The following is an 18,678-nucleotide window of genomic DNA, read 5'->3' on the forward strand; positions in this document are numbered from 1 at the left end:
ATACTGTTTCAAGTGAAATTAACTAAATGATGTAGCAATAAGGGATGCAGAGATGGTGACTTCACTGGGGCCCTTGGGCCAGAGGGGCCTTAAGGGGCTCTCCCTCAATGGCACACCTCCCGACTTTTTGAGATCAGAAAGAGGGACACTTAGGTCACACCCCTGCCACACCTCTAACCACGCCCCTGACACATCCCTAATCACGCACACTATAAAGATTTCATAAGAAAAGTATGTTGTTTTATAATTCAAACCACACCGATCCTTTCTATCTCGGTCCATTTTCCTTCATATTAACATTTAATAATAAGAAATATATCAATTTAAAGGACAGGAATAAAGTTTAGAGTCAATTAAACACATTTTCAGCAGATAAATTACATATATTTATACCGATCTGTACATCAGTTCTGAAAGAGGGACAAATAAGGAGGAAAGAGGGACAGGGCTTCCAAAAGAGGGACAGTTAGGAGCTATGCACAATGGCAGTACTAGCTCTTTATTGACATACTTATGACTATGCCGCCAGGAGATTTGGGCGCAGGATACAGCCGATATACGGCTTACTCTGCTCCTGCACAAGTCCCAGCGGCGTTAATTACTATTCCCCCTCCAGGCCTCCATGAATAGTGAGAACTGATGTAATTCGGTTTCAGCTATTGCTGGCGGCCTAATTGCAGAGTTTTAAAAGTAATTTGATCTCCGTCTTTTGACAGCACCCAAGTTACTCACTGAACGGCACTATAGCCGTAATTCCTATTACAGCCTATGGTGGCTCCTGCACTGTTTTAACAATTCTGCAATTAGTAAAAGTATCTCGGATCCCCATTATAGGGGCACTATGACGAAAACTGGAAATGTTATAATACAAATTTTATAATATATATGTACAGTATATACTTAAATCCTATGTAGGTAATAATAGGCAAGTGTCTCTGTACATTGTCTTGAATGTCTCATGTATATTTGCTTCCCAATATTTGTTTTGTACTCTGTACAGCACTACAGAAGATGTTGGCACTATATAAATAAATAATAATAATATTTGTTTAACCACTTCGATACCAGCAGCCTCTGCCCCCTTAAGGACCAGAGGCTGCTGGTATGCTAAAACGCTGAATACCGACGAATCGCCGCAATTATCCGTCGCTCCCGCCGGTCACGCCGCTCTGTCCCCGCCGCAGGCTGCTCCCTCTGCCGTCTCTATGACGGCAGAACGTTGTGCGCCGGTCAGGAGCCGCTTTCATTGGCTCCTGACCCTATCACTCAAAGCCAATGGGAACGGCTTACAGTAATGACAGGGCCAGGAGCCAATGAAAACGTCTCCTGCCCGGCTCACAGTGCTCTGCCGTCATTTTGAGATTGAACAAGGGCTTCAATCTTTCTACAACTGGCACCTTCTAGAGCTCATATTACAATGAATCATTTAATTTCAACCAATCCTTCTTTTGTTCAGCCTTGTAACTCCTGCCACTCACTGTCAGAACAAATCTAAAGTTAAAACTGTACTTCTCACTCACCACATCCCTATTGGCTCTCGTGGTCCTGAGACATAAGAGGCAGCCACAGCTGAACTGATGGAAGTGCTATTTATGGAATGTTTCAGCTGATCATAATGTGCTGGTAGCGTAATGTCTGGTCATAGGGGAAAAAAATGAAGAGAAAATACAAGTCAGCTGTGCAGAATTAAATCTATATGAAATCATAGTCATAATAGTAGCTCTTTAAATGGAATCTGAAGTGAAAATAAACTTACGATATAATGAACTGTATGTGTAGTACAACAGCTGATAGAACATTAGTAGCACAGATATAAGTCTCATATTGTTTCCAGTACAGAAAGAGTTAAAGCGACACAAGCCAGGAATAAAAAATCAGTTTTACTTTAAGTTTTTCAAATGTATATGACATGACAGAATCGCTTTCTGAATTACTAAATTACTTTTTGAATTACTAAAATAAATTAACTTTTCTATGATATTTCAATGTACTGAGATGCAGAAATATATATATATATATATATATATTATACTAATGGCAATCCCTCAACCACTTTTTTTTTCAGGCGCCTTTTTTTCATGAAAGCATTCACGCTTATGAGAATTATGCATTCTTTTTCCTGAATACCCAAATTTGCATTCGCAATTTTTAGGGTATTTTCTTCATTGAACTTTAAGGCGCATTTTTGCTTTTTGTTATGTGCGTTTGTATACAATTGTTCAGTTTTTCTTCAAAAAAATGTATGTGACTTTTCCATATTAACACTGACTTGCGTTGAAACCCGAATGGCACATCACACACTAAAAAATGCAGAATTGCTGCCTGAATTTAAAATACAGAAAAATTGCAATTCACAAATTGCAGAAGAAATGCAACACCATTGAAATAAACGTCAGATGTTACTTGACACATTAATGTGACCCTTTCTGTTGGGTACAAAATTGAATGTCTCTTTTATGCACAAAAGAAAAGAAAATCAAGCTAAAATATAGAGTAATTAAATAATAATTAATTCTTGTAACATGTAGGGCTGAAATGAAGGGTCTTTTTCTCAAAAGTTGGCATTGTAACTTCCATTTATTCCACAAGGTGGCGCCTGTGTGCACTGTCAGATGTTTTGCCATGTCCTACCTTATCTTGACTAAGGTCACCTTTAAAGCACTTTGTGCTGTTTAGCAGGTCTTCTTTTGTCCAGAACAGGCTGGATCCTTTGCAGTCACACAGCCCCTTAATGCGTAATGTCATTCTCTGCCTTGTCTGCCTTTCTGCTATCATTGGCAGAGGATCATGTACCTTTCACTGCAGCTCTACCAGTAAGGAATATCAATAGGTTGAAAATAGCTTCTGGCGGCGAGGCAGACAGCGCTCCTGTGGCGGCGCTGGATATCTGCCAGCAGTTGCTAGCCACACATTCTCTGCTGCTTGTAGGTTTTTCTACAATAAATTACATTTTTAGACTGTCGTAATGACAAATATATTTACTGTGTCTGCTTAAAGGGAAAATATACTTATGATTATAATGAATGGTATGTGTAGTACAGCTAAGAAATAGAACATTACTAGTAAAGATATGAGTCTCAAATTGATTTTAGCACAGGAAGAGTTAAGAAACTCCAGTTGTTATTTATGCAAAAGAGCTGCTCTGAGCTCTGACCCAACTTGTGTCGGCTACAATGCAATTTTCTGAAGTACTTATCTCAACCTGTCTCTCGCTGCTTCTTGTTTGTTTAATATTTTAATGTAAGAAAGTTCAAAGGGTCATCAGCTCTGCTCTCTTTCTTAGTTTAAAAGGCAGAGTGTAGTTTGTAAACTGCAAATATTAGAGAATGATGCAATGTTATAAAAAAACACCTATATAACCGAAAATAAAAATATGACACTCTTTTCTTTGCTACTAATGTTCTATAAATTATTCGTACTACACATACACCTCATTATATCATAAGTTGTTGGGTTTTCTGCTTCAGTCTCACTTTATAGCTTTAAGTGGACCTACGGGACAGAAGTAAAATGCACCCTGTATGTATTTAGAGAGTTTAGCCTGTCTAATCCCCCCCCCCTCATTTGTGACTAATCACAAGCTGTAATTTGATCTCTCTGCTGTGTCAGCTCAGGAATTTCCTCTGCCATGGCAGAGCAGCTAATATGTAAAAACAGGATGTTGACCCTATGTCTGCTTCCATGAAAGCAGGAAGTAAACACACTCCAGATTTATTGGAGCATTTGTATCAGCTGTAACAAAGAAATGTTTTTTCATTTGAAGGTTATTATGCTGTTGCTTATCTTTTAGAGCAGAGAGGGAGTTCTGAGTTCAGGTCCTCTTTAAAGTGAATGTTAAGGCAACATGGGCGTAGCAATCACCCCTGCTACCCCTTCCATTGCAGGGGGCCCAGAGGCTTTGGAAGCCAGTCAATGAGCCCTTGGGAGGCTTCGGAAGCACTCGTGCACCCAAGTGTTTCCGAAGACGGACGGTTTAGTACTGCTCATCTGTCGCTCATGAGCAGTATGGAGCGCATACAGTCAAAAGCGGCACCTGGAAAAAATGGCGCACGGTTCGGAACGCCCTTAAAACGCTATTTAGCGTTTTAGACTTTAAAACGTAATTTTCCGTTTTAATAAGACTCAGGCAGCCTGTGGTATTTGTAGTGAAAGTTATAACCAGTAGATGGTGCTGTTCAGAATTGTGTTGTAAAAGGATGGGTAAGCAATGTTAAGCCATGTTTCCAAGGCGTACGTACGAAAAGGGCGTCGGGGAAAAAAGGGCGCGTGGTATAAACGATAAATGGAAATATCGTTTATAGAAATTATTGTGTAGAATTTCGTTTATAAATAGTGATTTAAAAATGTATAAATCACTAAATAATGTGTATGAGATCGGCAATTCTTAAAACGTTAATCTTCCCTGTTTGTAAAGTGAAACTTATATTTTCGTTTATTAAAAACCCTCCCTGTACCTATCCCTAACCCCTAGACCCCCTGTTGGTGCCTAAACCTAAGACCCCCCTGTTGGTGCCTAACCCTAAGACCCCCCTGTTGGTGCCTAACCCTAAGACCCCCCTGTTGGTGCCTAACCCTAAGACCCCCCTGTTAGTGCCTAAACCTAAGACCCCCCTGTTAGTGCCTAAACCTAAGACCCCCCTGTAGGTGCCTAACCCTAAGACCCCCCTGTAGGTGCCTAACCCTAAGACCCCCCTGTTGGTGCCTAAACCTAAGACCCCCCTGTTAGTGCCTAAACCTAAGACCCCCCTGTAGGTGCCTAAACCTAAGACCCCCCTGTTGGTGCCTAAACCTAAAACCCCCTATGGATAATAATGTTTTACAGACATGAATAAATAAAGAATGTAAAGAAAAAAAATGTAAATTATTTTTTTGGGTGGATAATAATGTGTTAGAAATGTTTTAGAAATAGTGATTTATTATCTTCATAAACGTTATTCGTCACGGGCTCATTTTGTAAACTTAAATCATCACAAACATAGTTATAAATCCTTAAAAATCTCCGGGCGCCGTTATAAATCCTTAAAAATCTCCGGCGCCTTATTTTCCCCGTTCAGCGCCCATTAAACGATATTTATAATGAAAGTGAATGGGGCGCCCTTTTTGTCCACTTGTCTCATGCGCCCAAATCTACTGCTTCCGTTTCCAAGAAGGAGCTTTAGCTTAGTGGTAAGATACTGGACTTAGAGGAAAGTTTTGCAGGTTCGAATCTGTGCACGTTACTTTTTTTTTTTTTTTTCCAGTGATAGAGATACCGCTGCTATTTGTGCATTGGTAAATGATTAGTTGAAATAATCTTTCTTATGAAGTAAACGTTTTGTTTTTTTATATCCCAGCTGAATATCGTATGCAAGGTTAAAGAGACTCTGTAACATTAAAAAGATCCCCTGGGGGGTACTCACCTCGGGTGGGGGAAGCCTCAGGATCCTAATGAGGCTTCCCACGCCGTCCTCTGTCCCACGGGGGTCTCGCCGCAGCCCTCCGAACAGCCGGCGACTGTGCCGACTGTCAGTTCAATATTTACCTTTGCTGGCTCCAGCGGGGGCGCTGTGGCGACTTTCTGCACGGAAATAGACGGAAATACCCGATCTCCGTCGGGTCCGCTCTACTGCGCAGGCGCCGGAAACTTGCGCCTGCGCAGTAGAGCAGACCCGACGGTGATCGGGTATTTCCGCCTACTTCGGCGCCGAGAGGCATCAGAGCGCCTGCGCAGGAGCCAGGAAGGTAAATATTGCGTCACAGCTGTACGGAGGGCTACAGCGAGACCCCCGAGGGACGCAGGACGGCGTGGGAAGCCTCATTAGGATCCTGAGGCTTCCCCCACCCGAGGTGAGTACCCCCCAGGGGCCGTTTTGTCGTTACAGTTCCTCTTTAAGAAGGAGACACGGAAGTTACTGGCTGCAAACTCTCATCTTTATTCTGCCTTCCCACGTATATGTTATGCAGCCGGGATATTAAAAAAAAAAAAACTTTGACTTCGTAAAAAGTATTTTTTCAACTAATCTTTTATTAACTCTCAGATAGCAGTGCATGAATCAATGAATTAAAATAATGAAAAAAAGATCATCGACTAGATTCGAACCTGCACTTTCAGCACAAAATATGACCACAGTCCGCCCAGAACCATACCGCTGGGCTATAACAACGTTACAATTTGACAACGCTAATTAGCGGTTTACATTAAATTGACGGCGCCATAATGTTCTAGTGGAGCTGTGCGCCATTTTTTCCTGCTCCCGTATGGAGCTGCTTGGGTACACAAGTGCTTCTGAAGCCTCCCGAGGCGGCAAATTAAACGGGGGTGACAGCACTGGAACAAGGGGTACGAGAGAGGACAGGGAAGGCTCTATAGCAGTGATTGCTAACCTTGACACTCCAGCTGTGACAAAACTACAAATCCCATCATGCCTCTGCCTCCCCAAGTTATGCTTAGAACTGTCAGGGCCCTTTTCCACTACAGCGTTTGCGATTGCTTAATCGCAAAACCGCAAACTGCTAATAATTTTAAAATCGCTACGGTTTGCTTCCTAACATAGGAATCACGGTAGGAAATTTCCACTACCGCGATTCGTTTTTTACTTAATTGCGACCGCACCGCGGAACGATTGTTGCCGCGATTTTTCATTGCAGTGCATAGCATAGCAAAATCGCGATCGCAAACGTTGGGAAATCGGCGGGAATTTTTTTCCTTTTGCTGAATTGCAATCGCTAGCGTTCAGCGCGAACGCTAGCGATTGCTAATGGTAAAAGGCCCTCAGAGTATTGCAATGCCTCATGGGACTTGCAGTTCCACCACCGCTGGGGTGCCAAGGTTAGCCATCACTGCTCTATAGGATCCAGAGCCTTCCCTGTCCATACGCAAGTTTCTGACTTTTTTATATATATATTGCCTTTACATTCACTTTAACTCCAGCACTGCAAAATGTAAAACCACGTAAAAGGTTGTACGTCTGGCCTGCCCTGACCACTTTATTACCTGAAGGCAGGGGTGGCTCCAGGGATTTTTTTGTGGCGGTGCTATGCAGGTGCTGGATCCACTGTTGCAGTAGCGGCCCTGTCTGATAACATCACCTTTCTACACCTAACACTCAGTTAGAGCCGATGTGGAGTACGGCTACATAATAGCCAAACCTCGGGTGCCCAGTTGCTTACCCCAGCGCCGCATCCGCTGAACTCCATCTGCTGGTAATTGAACTCCTCTGCCAATATCCTCCATTTGACTACATAGTACATAGTAGCCGAACTGACAGACGTCCGCTGCTTTTTAGAGTTTGGCTACACAATAACCCAACTCCGTAAAGCACTGCCTCAGCAGTTTCTAGGCTAAATAGTTCACGGGGCAAGGGTGTAAAAATTGCACCCCAGATAGGTTTGTGAATTGTGACCCCAGTATGGGTAGTGAACTATAGGTCTCACAGTATAGGTAGCCAGGTATAGGTGCCCCCAGTATAGGTAGCCAGGCATAGGTGCCCCCCAGTATAGGAATCCAGGTAAAGGTGCCCCCAGTATAGGAATCCAGGTATAGGTGCCCAGAGTATAGGTAGCCAGGCATAGGTGCCCCCCAGTGTAGGAATCCAGGTATAGGTGCCCCCAGTATATGAATCCATATATAGATGCCCCCCAGTATATGAAGCCAGGTATAGGTTCCCCTAGTATATGAAGCCAGGTATCGGTGCCCCCAGTATAGTAAGCCAGATGAGGTGGAGCATGCAGAGCAGAACCAGGGGGGGGGGGGTAACATTCCAAGGGATCAGGAAGTAAGTACATGCAGCGCGTGGATTCCGGACATGTGAGTATTGCATAAGTCACTCTGCATGTGTCCACCCTGGGCAATGACTCCCTTGCCCGCCCATAGAAACTGGCTTGACCACCGCTGCTATTTTGGCTGTTATTTTGAGTTTGGCTACATTTTAGTCGATCTTCGTGCAGCACCACTTCATCCCCTCTGAGTTTGCCTATATAATAGCATACCTCCAGTGCCTCAGGCGCCCATATTTTCCAGACGGCACCGCCATAGCCACAAATAGCATTGCAGTCTATGGTGGTGCCCAAGTTTCCAGGCACGCTATGCGCCCAACTTGCTTGCTTCTGCCCAGAACACTAGTCTGATTAGAGAAGATGTCATTGACTGGCTTACAAAATCTTTGCCATCTTCCTCCCCCACGTACAAAGCAGCCAGGCATTGCTCATGCATCCTCTTCCTTATCTGATAATCCCACCACGGCCTTCAAACACACCATGAGGAGTCAGAGATAACGTCCAGTCACTCTGTTTGTCTTGTTGCAGAAGATGCAGCAAGCAGAAAAAATGCTGTGATGCAAAGCTCTACCTTTTGCCTGAAGCCACATACACGCGCTCAACAAAAGTCTTTTCCTATAAACAACTTTACAAACGACTACAATTAAAAAAGTTGGAAAGATACGTCTTGGCGTGCAAACGACTATTATACACACAGAACGACTTGACGGACGACTTGATGAACAACTACAAATGTACATATCGATACTCAACTGGTGAACAACTAATATGTTCTAGTTAGTAATGGAAGTCGTTGAAAAGTCGTAGCAGACTTCTGTACACATGTTAGACACAACTTCTCTCAGTTGTTCCCCAAGTCAATTCAAGAGTTGGATTGACTTGAGCTGCGTCTTATCAGTCGTTGGACGCCTCTTATCAGTGATAACGCCTTGTTGTTTACACGTCTTTTACATGACAAAAACAAAAATAGTCCAACTTCTTCAAGTTGTTTTGATAATCGTGCATTTAAAAGACTTTTGTTGAGCATGTGTATGAGCCTTAAAGATTACGACAGGTAAAGGGGGGAAAGATCAAGTTAAGCAAAACAGCAGAATTTGGGTCAGTATGTATCAGTACTTTACAGCCGGAAGTCATAAACCAGAAAGGTGATAGAAGCCACACAGCCACTGTACTGAAGTGCCAGTATTATACAGTGGAACCTTGGTTTGCAAACATACATTGTTCCGGAAACATGCTTGCAATCTAAAGCACTCTTATATCAAAGCGAATTTCCCCATGAAGATTAATGATGAGAATGAGCTTGCAACTTGAAGATGAAGCATGTCGCTTCGAAACAGCGGGCTGTAGTTGCCTCCAGGCCATTTCTGACATGTAATTTTAATTGCATGTCCACCAGTGGCGTAGCTAAGGAGCTGTGGGCCCCGATGCAAGTTTTACAATGGGGCCCCCCAAGCACTCTATACATAAAAATTGATACGGCGCACCAAAACCTGCCAATGGCAACCACAGTGTCAGAGGTGCAAGAGGGGGATGGGGAACAGTTTGTTAATGATTACCACTATTCATAGTATCTATAAAAGTGATTATCACCAGCACAGGACCAATAGAGAGCTAATATTGTGGTTGAGGGCGGGCCTGTTGGGGCCCCTCTGGCCCAAGGGCCCCGATGCGGTCGCTACCTCTGCAACCCCTATTGCTACGCCCCTAATGTCTACTAAAGAGCTACTTTTCACTTAAAGAGGAACTCCAGTGAAAATGATGTAATAAAAAAAGGTGCTCAATTTTTACAATAATTATGTATAAATGATTTTGTCAGTGTTTTGCCCATTGTAAAAGCTTTCCTCTCGCTGACTTACATTCTGCCATTTATCACATGGTGACAATTTTGCTGCTGGCAGGTGATGTGACGTCACTGTCTGGAAGTAGGTGCTGCTTGCTTTTTTGCCAGTTGGATACAGCTGTTATTTCCCACAGTGCTACGAGGTTCACAGACAGGAAACTGTCAGGACCATGGTCTTCACAGTTTCCTGTAGGAGGCGTTTCACCACAATGTCAGCCATACAGCGCCCCCTGATGATCTATTTGAGAAAAGGAAAATATTTCTCATGGGAAAGGGGCTATCAGCTACTGATTTGGATGAAATTCAATTCTTGGTCATGGTTTCTCTTTAAGCAGTACTGCTGATACTTTTTTTTTTATTGGGAACTCAGATGATTCATTCCACAATCCAAAAAACATTTATAGAAAAATATTTAAAACAAAGTACTGCACGGTATAAAATAAAAAAATGTAGACTGTCATTCTAAGTAATAGAATTATTATTATTTTTAGCATTTACATAACGCTGACATCTCCCACATCACTGTACAAAGTATATTGTCTTGTCATTGAACTATGCCTCAGAGGGGCTCACAATCTAATCCCTACCATTGTCTTATGTCTATGTGTGTATCACAGGCTAGGGCCAATGTATGCATAGTGTAGTGCATGTATCATAGTCTATGGCCATTTTAGGGGAAGCCAATTAACTTGTCTGTATGTTTTTGGGATGTGGGAGGTAACCAGAGTGCCCAGAGGAAACCCACGGGGAGAACATACAAGCTCTGTGCCGATAGTGCCCTGGCTGGGGTTTACACCGTGCGGGGACCCAGCGCTGCAAGGCTAGAGTGCTAGCCACTACGCCACCATGCTGCCCGGTAACAGAATCAATGCTATCTGTTGGCTCACACCATCCATTTTTTGTGTGGCTTAACACAACAAGGAACTTAACCAATGACAGTTGCTTTTGCCTACTTTTGAGGTTTTCACAGAAATGTGACATTATACAGCCTCTATTATTATTATTATTTATTGGATGTATATAGCGCCAGCATATTACAAAGTGCTAAACAATAAGGTTACAGACAATGATAATGGGAGGTGACAGACAACACAAAGCCTTCACATTCTGACAATAAGCTGAAGTTTAGAAAGAAAACACAAATAACGGAACAAAAATCTTTGTCAGGTAAACCTCTACTATTTCATCAAATTTCAGAAATGTCAGTCAGGTTATTTTTGTGGCTGCTTAAGAAGTTTAAATTCATTGTTATGGTGAAACATTTTGCCTCATCTCTTACAAGTTGATAATCTGCTCAAACTTTATACCATGAAGAAATACCTTTTCTTCTCTTATTGGTGGTTCAGCCAACCACTTCCTGTGAGGGAGGGGAACGTGTTGTAACCTAATGGAGAAGTTCCTATCTGAGTCATAAAGACGGTAGATTTCATCTGTGACAGATACTACACGCTGACCTTTGTAAAGCTTTTTGGGGGGCAAAAAGCAGAAAACTAGCAAAGGTAGGAGGTTTCTTTTTTTCATAAATATGAATGTATCTGATTACCGGTGCGCACTTATACATACACACGTTGGGGACTTGTTTGTAGCTATGTATTGTTGCCTGTTTTGTATAAAAACAAACTTGTTCTTGCTGAAATTATGCCTTAAAGGACAACTGAAGTCAGAGGGATATGAAGGCTGCCATATTTATTTCCTTTTACGCAATACCAGTTGCCTGGCTGCCCTGCTGATCCTCTGCCTCTAATACTTTTAGCCATAGACCCTGAACAAGCATGCAGCAGATCAGTTGTTTCCGACTTTATTGTCAGATCTGACAAGATTATCTGCATGATTGTTTCATGTGTGATTCAGTCACTACTACAGCCAAATAGAACAGGAGCACTGCAGTGCCAGGCAACTGGTATTGTTTAAAAGGAAATAAGTATAGCAGCCTCCATTTACCTCTCACTTCAGTTGCCCTTTAAAGTGCATCTGAGATAAACTTTTACTCATTGCATAATTGTGTTCCTTTCATATAGTTTATAGGGCATTCCTCAAGCCAAATACTTTTTTTGTTTTGTATTAATACTCTAATTCCCTATAAACTAAACAAGCCTTGCCCACAGCTTTTCAGAGTGCCTTGGCATTTTCAGACAGTAGCAAGGGCTTATGGGAGCTCAGTCTGGGCGTACATCTATCAAGTGGGCGTCTAATCAACCAATCGATTCGATAATTATTATCGAATTGGATGAAATTTAGTGGCGCCAAGAGCATTCCTGATCGACGATGCAACCAATTTCTGTCCGAAATTGGTTGCAATCTATGGGTGCATGCTGGGAGTTGTGGGGCCTCAAAGGGAGGCCCATGGGAGCATGGGAGTGGTCCACTAGAAGGTCAGGGAATGCTATGGGGACTGTCGGATCACCTGGCAGCAGGCCAGCCCGCGCAGCAGAAAGCCAGTACTGCCAGCACAGAAGCTGGTGACTCTGCCTAGTTATTTTAAGTGCCTATTTATGTAATATGCTGCATTTTTGTAATTTTGTATTAATGGAGAGGGGGGCTTCATCCAACATTGTGCTGGGCAGGCCTACTTAGACTGCTGTTAAAGAGAAACTAAGACCAAAAATTTAACTTTATCCCAATCAGTAGCTGATACCCCCTTTTACATGAGAAATATATTCCTTTTCACAAACAGACCATCAGGGGGCGCTGTATGACTGATGTTGTGGTGAAACTTGTTCCCCCAAATAATGTAACCAGGCAGCAGAACTCCTCTGGCAAAATCCACGACTTTCTTGGTCGTGGATTTTGCTGCCCTAAGGAGGCAGAGCTTCGGGCTGTAGCTCTGCCTCCATGTGCTTTAATCAGTGCTGATCGCCGCCTCTTCTTCAGTGAAAGAAGACTGAGAGGGGCTGGGAGAGGCGGCGATCCGCGCTGATGGACGCGTGTAGAGGCAGAGCTGCAGCCCAAAGCTCTGCCTCTATGCAGAAGGAGCCCCGCAATGTGCCTCAGGGAGTTTGCTGTGATTTATTGCTTTTTAAGACGCAGAGATATTTAATAGCAGTCATTATGTTATTTTAAAAGTAAAAACCTCATTTTTAGAGCACTTCAGACTCTCTTTAAGCCTATCCCTCCCCCCCCCCAGACACACACCTAATTCCTAACACTAACCCCCCCCCCCCCCCCGCCTAATACCTAACACAAACCCCCCTTCAAGTGGCTAAACTTCTCCCTCAATTTCCAACATTAGCCCCCGGCGTCCAAACAATCGCTAGCAATCATCTGTGATTGGCCACAACCGTTATTTCTTATTTATACAATAGAAAAACACTGCTCTACCTCCAACCAAGACAGAGGTGCTGGAAACCAAGTTGCAGGAACGGAACCAGAGATTTAGATGAAGTCCGCACACTCACAGGTATAAATGTCCAAGGGTTTTTATTTCGGAATCACAGGTACAGCAAAACCTGTGATTCCGAAATGAAAACTCTTGGACTTTTATACCTGTGAGTGTGCGGACTTCATCTAAATCTCTGGTTCCGTTATTTCTTATCAAGTAGCCAATAGGCGACTATGCACCCTAGACACCCAACTCACTGCTTGGGCACCAATTACCTAACCTGAGTGTCTATTAGACGCCTGCCTATCCCTGGACCCAAATAACCTGATCCGCTCTCTGCATCCCACAGTTACCGTAGTTAAAAGTATCAAACAAAGTGCTTCAGTAAAATCACAAACAGTAAACAAATACTTATAGGAAGTATTTTAAATTACTTTTCTCCCCTGTTGCTCTTGCTTACATTAGGCAGTAAAGATCTCACAGGTTTTGGAATAGTATATCTCCTCATAAAGGGAATCTCAGTATCTCCTCTGTTTTTTAAAAAAAAATAAATCCCTGGAAAGTCTAACCTGCCTACTCATTTGCACACTTTTTTGACAGATGGACTGAGCAACTTAGTAATTGTTTTTGTAAATAAAGAAAACCCTGAGGATACCCCATAAGGATATGGACTAGTGCAAAACCTGTCAGATCTTCCAGACTTCTATTGTTTACTGTAAAGGTGGCCATACACTGGTCGATCGCAATCTTTGAAGCTGCCGCTGCCGCCCCCCCCCCCCTCCCTCCCTGCATACGTTACCTGATCCGGCCGGCGCGAGTCCCCCCGGTCTCTGCTGTCTTCTTCTCCGCGTTCCAGCTTCACTTTACTTCCTGCCAGGGAAGTTTAAACAGTAGAGGGCACTCTACTGTTTAAACTTCCTGTCCGGACATGAAGAAGTGAAGCTGGAGCCGAGCGTAGAGAAGGGACAGTGGAGAGTGCGGGGACACGTGCCGGCGGAGCAGGTAATGTATTGCTGCTAGCGTTGGTCGTCGGGCATTCAAACGCCGTTATCAACGCACTCCCGACCCGCCGGCGATCGAGCGAAATCTTCCGCACTGACAGATCGACGGGAACGATCGATTTCGGACCAAAATCTATCGTTCTGTCAGCGTTTGCACAACGATTTCACAGCAGATTCGATCACAGTGATCGAATCTGCTGTATATCGGCGGATAAATCGTTAGGTTTAGGGACAGGAAAATAGGAGAAAATTAATTTAAAGTGCATTTTAATCTGGGACAAATGTACTTAATGTACAGATGTATTTAGCATTTTACAAGTTTTTACAATAGTGGTCCTTTAAAGTGTACCTGAGGCGACATGTGACATGATTAGATAAACGTGTATGCACAGTGCAGAACATATTAATAACCAGACTATTCTACTTGTTTTATACTGGTGCCTGAAAGTATCAGCTTCTGTCTTGTCGGTACCTTGTCGGGAATATAGTAAGCATCACTGGTAAGCAAATTACAGCCATAAAAGTTTTCCTGGCAGAATACAACTTCTAAAAGCAGAGGGAGATACAATATATGAATTTTGATATTATTCTAACTCTGGGACACGTATTAGGCTGCCACTGATTAGAGGCAACGAACCATTCAATCAACTTTGTAAATGTTTAAATATAAAATATATCTAAAAGTAATTTTTTAGAAGTAGGAGGACAATTTAAATACAATTGTTTATCTTCTCGGTTTATTTTCACCTTCGTTCACTTTAACACTGTTCTGTGCACGGTGTAAACCAAGCAGGTCAAACTCCGGCCCGCGGGCCAAATCTGGCCCTCTGAGCCAACAGATTTGGCTTTTAGGTGGATTTCCCACTTTGCATTATATTTGGCCCTCTCTAGACCACCAGAGAAGCTATATTGGAGGGTAAGCCCTAGATCACCGGGGAAGCCATATGGGGAGGGGGACAGCACTAGTTACCTGGGAACTGTATAGGAGAGGGAAGGGGGGGAACTAGACACCAGGAAACTGTTTGGGGGAAGGAGGGGAGCCACTAGACACCAGGAAACTGTATAGTGGAGGGAGGATCATTAACCTCCCTGGCGGTAAGCTCGAACTGAGTTCGGGCTATGCCGCCGGGAGGCACCGCTCAGGCCCCGCTGGGCCGATTTGCATAATTTTTTTTTTGTTACACGCAGCTAGCACTTTGCTAGCTGCGTGTAACCTCCGATCGCCGCCGCTACCCGCCGATCCGCCGCTATACGCGTCGCCGCAGCCGCCCCCCCCCCCCAGACCCCGTGCGCTGCCTGGCCAATCAGTGCCAGGCAGCGCCGTGGGGTGGATCGGATTCCCCTTTGACGTCACGACGTCGATGACGTCGGTGACGTCATCCCGCCCCGTCGCCATGGCGACGGGGGAAGCCCTCCAAGAGATCCCGTTCTTTGAACGGGATCTCTTGATCTCTGATCGCCGAAGGCGATCGGAGGGGCTGGGGGGATGCCGCTCGGCAGCGGCTATCATGTAGCGAGACATTGTCTCGCTACATGAAAAAGAAATTTTTTTTTTTTTAAAAAAACGTATTTGCTGCCCCCTGGCGGATTTTAATAAACCGCCAGGGAGGTTAAACATCAGGGAATTGTATAGTGAAGGAGGGAGGACCACTAAACATCAGGGAACTGTATAGGGGATGGAGGGGACAATTAGACACCAGGTAATTTCACAAGGAAGAGAGGTGGCCACTAGACATTGAGGTCGGCCCGCGACTTGGTCCCAGTGCTCAGTTTTGTCCCACTTTGTATTTGAGTTTGACACCCCTGGTGTAAATGAATGTGTTTTCCTGCCACGACGATACAATACAGAGAATTTCTTCTGACTTACAAGTTTAGGTTCCTGTGAAAGAAGTCACAGATACAGCGCTCTTCTTAGTGACACCAATACAAAAACACATAAAGGCATATAGAAAAAAACTCAGATTCAGGCACACATAGCAAACGATGGGCAGTAGCCGAGGGGAATGCAGTGATGTTTAGATTGCTCTACTTTTTTTTAATATCAAGGCTGAAGTCAGTAGAATACCCCAGTGCTGTATATGTGCACAGGAAGCACGCTGTGTGATTGTTACAAGATAAAGTTTAGCTACGGGTGCTGCGGTTTAAAGAAAGCAGAAACACCAACTGTGACGAAATTCTGAAAGCGAGGTGAAGCACTGCTGCTTAACAGAGAGCGAATTGTTCAAGGCAAATGTCTCCCAAAAACAAACTTACTATGAGCTTAGCAATGTAGTAACCATTTGAATGTGGGTGTGTAAATGTAGTGTGCCTGTAAGAATAGCACTACTCAGTTATTTCAATCCTTGCTTTGGAAGCATGGAAACGTGTTTGCTTGACTGAGCAAACCAAGAGGTATCAGCTTGTGTGCTGTGCGAGGCTTGTTATTATTTTATGTTTGTTTTAATTTGGGGCAAACAGTAGGATTGCTCCCAGAAGAGAGGATTTTCAGGTTTACATATTCCATCTAGTGACAAGGTTTATGTTTTCTTACCTATTTCATGTACCTATTGTAAAGAGACTCCAGACTTTATACTGTAACAAGACACGTAACATTTAGATTGCACTTTTCCACTGGCAGACTCAAATCGCTTGAGCTGCAGCCACTAAAGCGCACTCAGTCAGTAAGAGCTGAATAGGTGCTGGCTTACTGAACAGGAAGAGCCTAGCTTTGAACTCAGGTCTATATACAAACACACACACACACCACACTCACTCACTCTCTCACACACACACAGACGTAAACTCACAAACCACACTCACACCACACACTTTCACTCATACACACACACACATACACTCACTCACTCACTCACACACACTCACTTACTCACTCACTCACTCACACACACTCACACACACAAACCACACTCGCATCGCACACACACACACACCACACTCACTCACACACACACACACACACACACCACACACTCACTCATACACACACACACATACACTCACTCACTCACACTCACTTACTCACTCACACAAACCAAACTCGCATCACACACACACACACACACACACACACACACACACACACTCACTCACTCACACACTCTCACGCACACACACACTCACTCACACACACACTCACACACACACTGTCTTATTTATTTATTTTCCCCACTCATAGCTTCATGTAAGCTATACTGCTACATTTCTGGATTAAATGGCACATGGGCGGCTGCAATGGTCCTTTAGGGCCAGAGCCCACTGATGCACTTTTAAGTTACACCTCAATGTTACAGATGCAGAAAAGCGGACAGAAGCGGACACTACTGTGTTAGTGGGCCCCGGCCCTTGGTAGGAATCCTGGGATTCCCACCACTCACCAACTGCTCTCCAACTGTTGTAGAGAGAATTGCACTGAAGGCGCAAATCACCAGAGAGGGCCAAAGTGATGCTAATAATGGCAGCTTTAGGCAGGGCCAGCATTCCCATAGGGGCAAACTGGGCAAATTCCCCAGCCCCCCCCCCCCCCCAAGGCCTTTGCCCAACTTTATTTTGGTCCCTGGGGTCCCTGCAGAGTTTTGGGCAGCACCGCGACTCACCTCACCTGTCCTGTCCAAAACAGGCTGTCTGCATGTGGGGTTGGTGCGGCTCTGTAATATTTAAAGCTATAGGCTTGCTAGACACCAGCGGTTCTGGATGTAAGCCTGGCTTCAGGGGCATAAAGAGATAATTTGCATTTTCAGTAGTGGTGCATTGTGGGTAACCAAAGATGTTCACTTAAAGCTTAATTATTGTAAATTCCTTTTGTTTTAAGAAGGCAACCCACTCTGTCCCGGGTGTAACACTCCGCTGTTAAGCCGCATCTACACGAGTAGATGCGGCCGCGATGCTCCTTATCAATCGAGCCGCTGATGCGGCTCGATTGATAAGATCCGACAGGACGGATCTCCGCTCCGCCGATTCCCTGCTCACTCCCCGCGAGGGGACAAAGGAAGGGAATTGAGCAGAAGATAAGCGGCGCCGGCGGGGACAAGCGGGCACAAGCAGGGAATCAAATGCGGCGCACGCGCGGCGAGTGGGGACGCGGCGGGCACGCGGAAGAGGCGATCTGGCGGCTAATCGAGCCGCCGGATCGCAGCCTCATCTACCTGTATAGATGAGGCTTTAGACGGTGCACTACCATCTTCAGGCTAGCAATGGCGCCTCCCCTCTGTGACCCGATAATAATATGCGCCAGGACCAGTAGGAGAGGCGCCCCTGTGAGGCTGATGATAGGAATGCACAGACTAATGAGGAGCTATGCTCAGGGACAAAAGTAAAGTGGTGGGAAACGGGGGAAGGGGGGGGGATGGGCGGGGAGCTGGCAATTGTCTTGGGGGCCCTGCAGGGTGAATTTGCAAGAGTGATCCTAATGCCACTTGGGTTTGTAACAGAGGCACCAAAGTTAATTTTGCCCCGAGGCTCCATTGCAGCTAGAACCCCTGCTTCGCCTCGCTTCCATGCAAATTGTATACACTTTATATGCAGCTTGGAACTGGACCAATCAAAATCAACTTGAAGAGCATTTCCAAGGTTTGCATTTCACTTTCCTGTAAGACAGAATTATCAATATCTCATTGAACATCAATACTCCGCAAAGATTAAAGTGTATCCAACTCCCCGTAATTTATATGTATAGGAAGATCGCAGGAAACCCAGGAGGATAAAAAAATCATACTTACCTAGTCAAAGCAAACTTCATCCTTGGTTCCTTCCTCTGGTTACCTCCT

At 44.3% G+C, this 18,678-nt stretch overlaps 1 protein-coding gene across 1 annotated transcript in view; it reads left to right on the forward strand.

The window, feature by feature from the left end:
* Positions 1-11,017: 11,017 nt before the first annotated feature.
* The window catches only part of APBB1IP (amyloid beta precursor protein binding family B member 1 interacting protein), a 136,814-nt gene continuing 129,153 nt past the window's right edge, over positions 11,018-18,678 (forward strand). Inside the window, exon 1 of the mRNA XM_068235662.1 lies at positions 11,018-11,094. The gene's annotated coding sequence lies outside the window, so the exon portion shown is untranslated. The remainder of the gene's footprint in view (positions 11,095-18,678) is intronic.

Source organism: Hyperolius riggenbachi, chromosome 5 (genome assembly GCF_040937935.1).
Source record: "Hyperolius riggenbachi isolate aHypRig1 chromosome 5, aHypRig1.pri, whole genome shotgun sequence".
NCBI lineage: Eukaryota > Metazoa > Chordata > Amphibia > Anura > Hyperoliidae > Hyperolius > Hyperolius riggenbachi.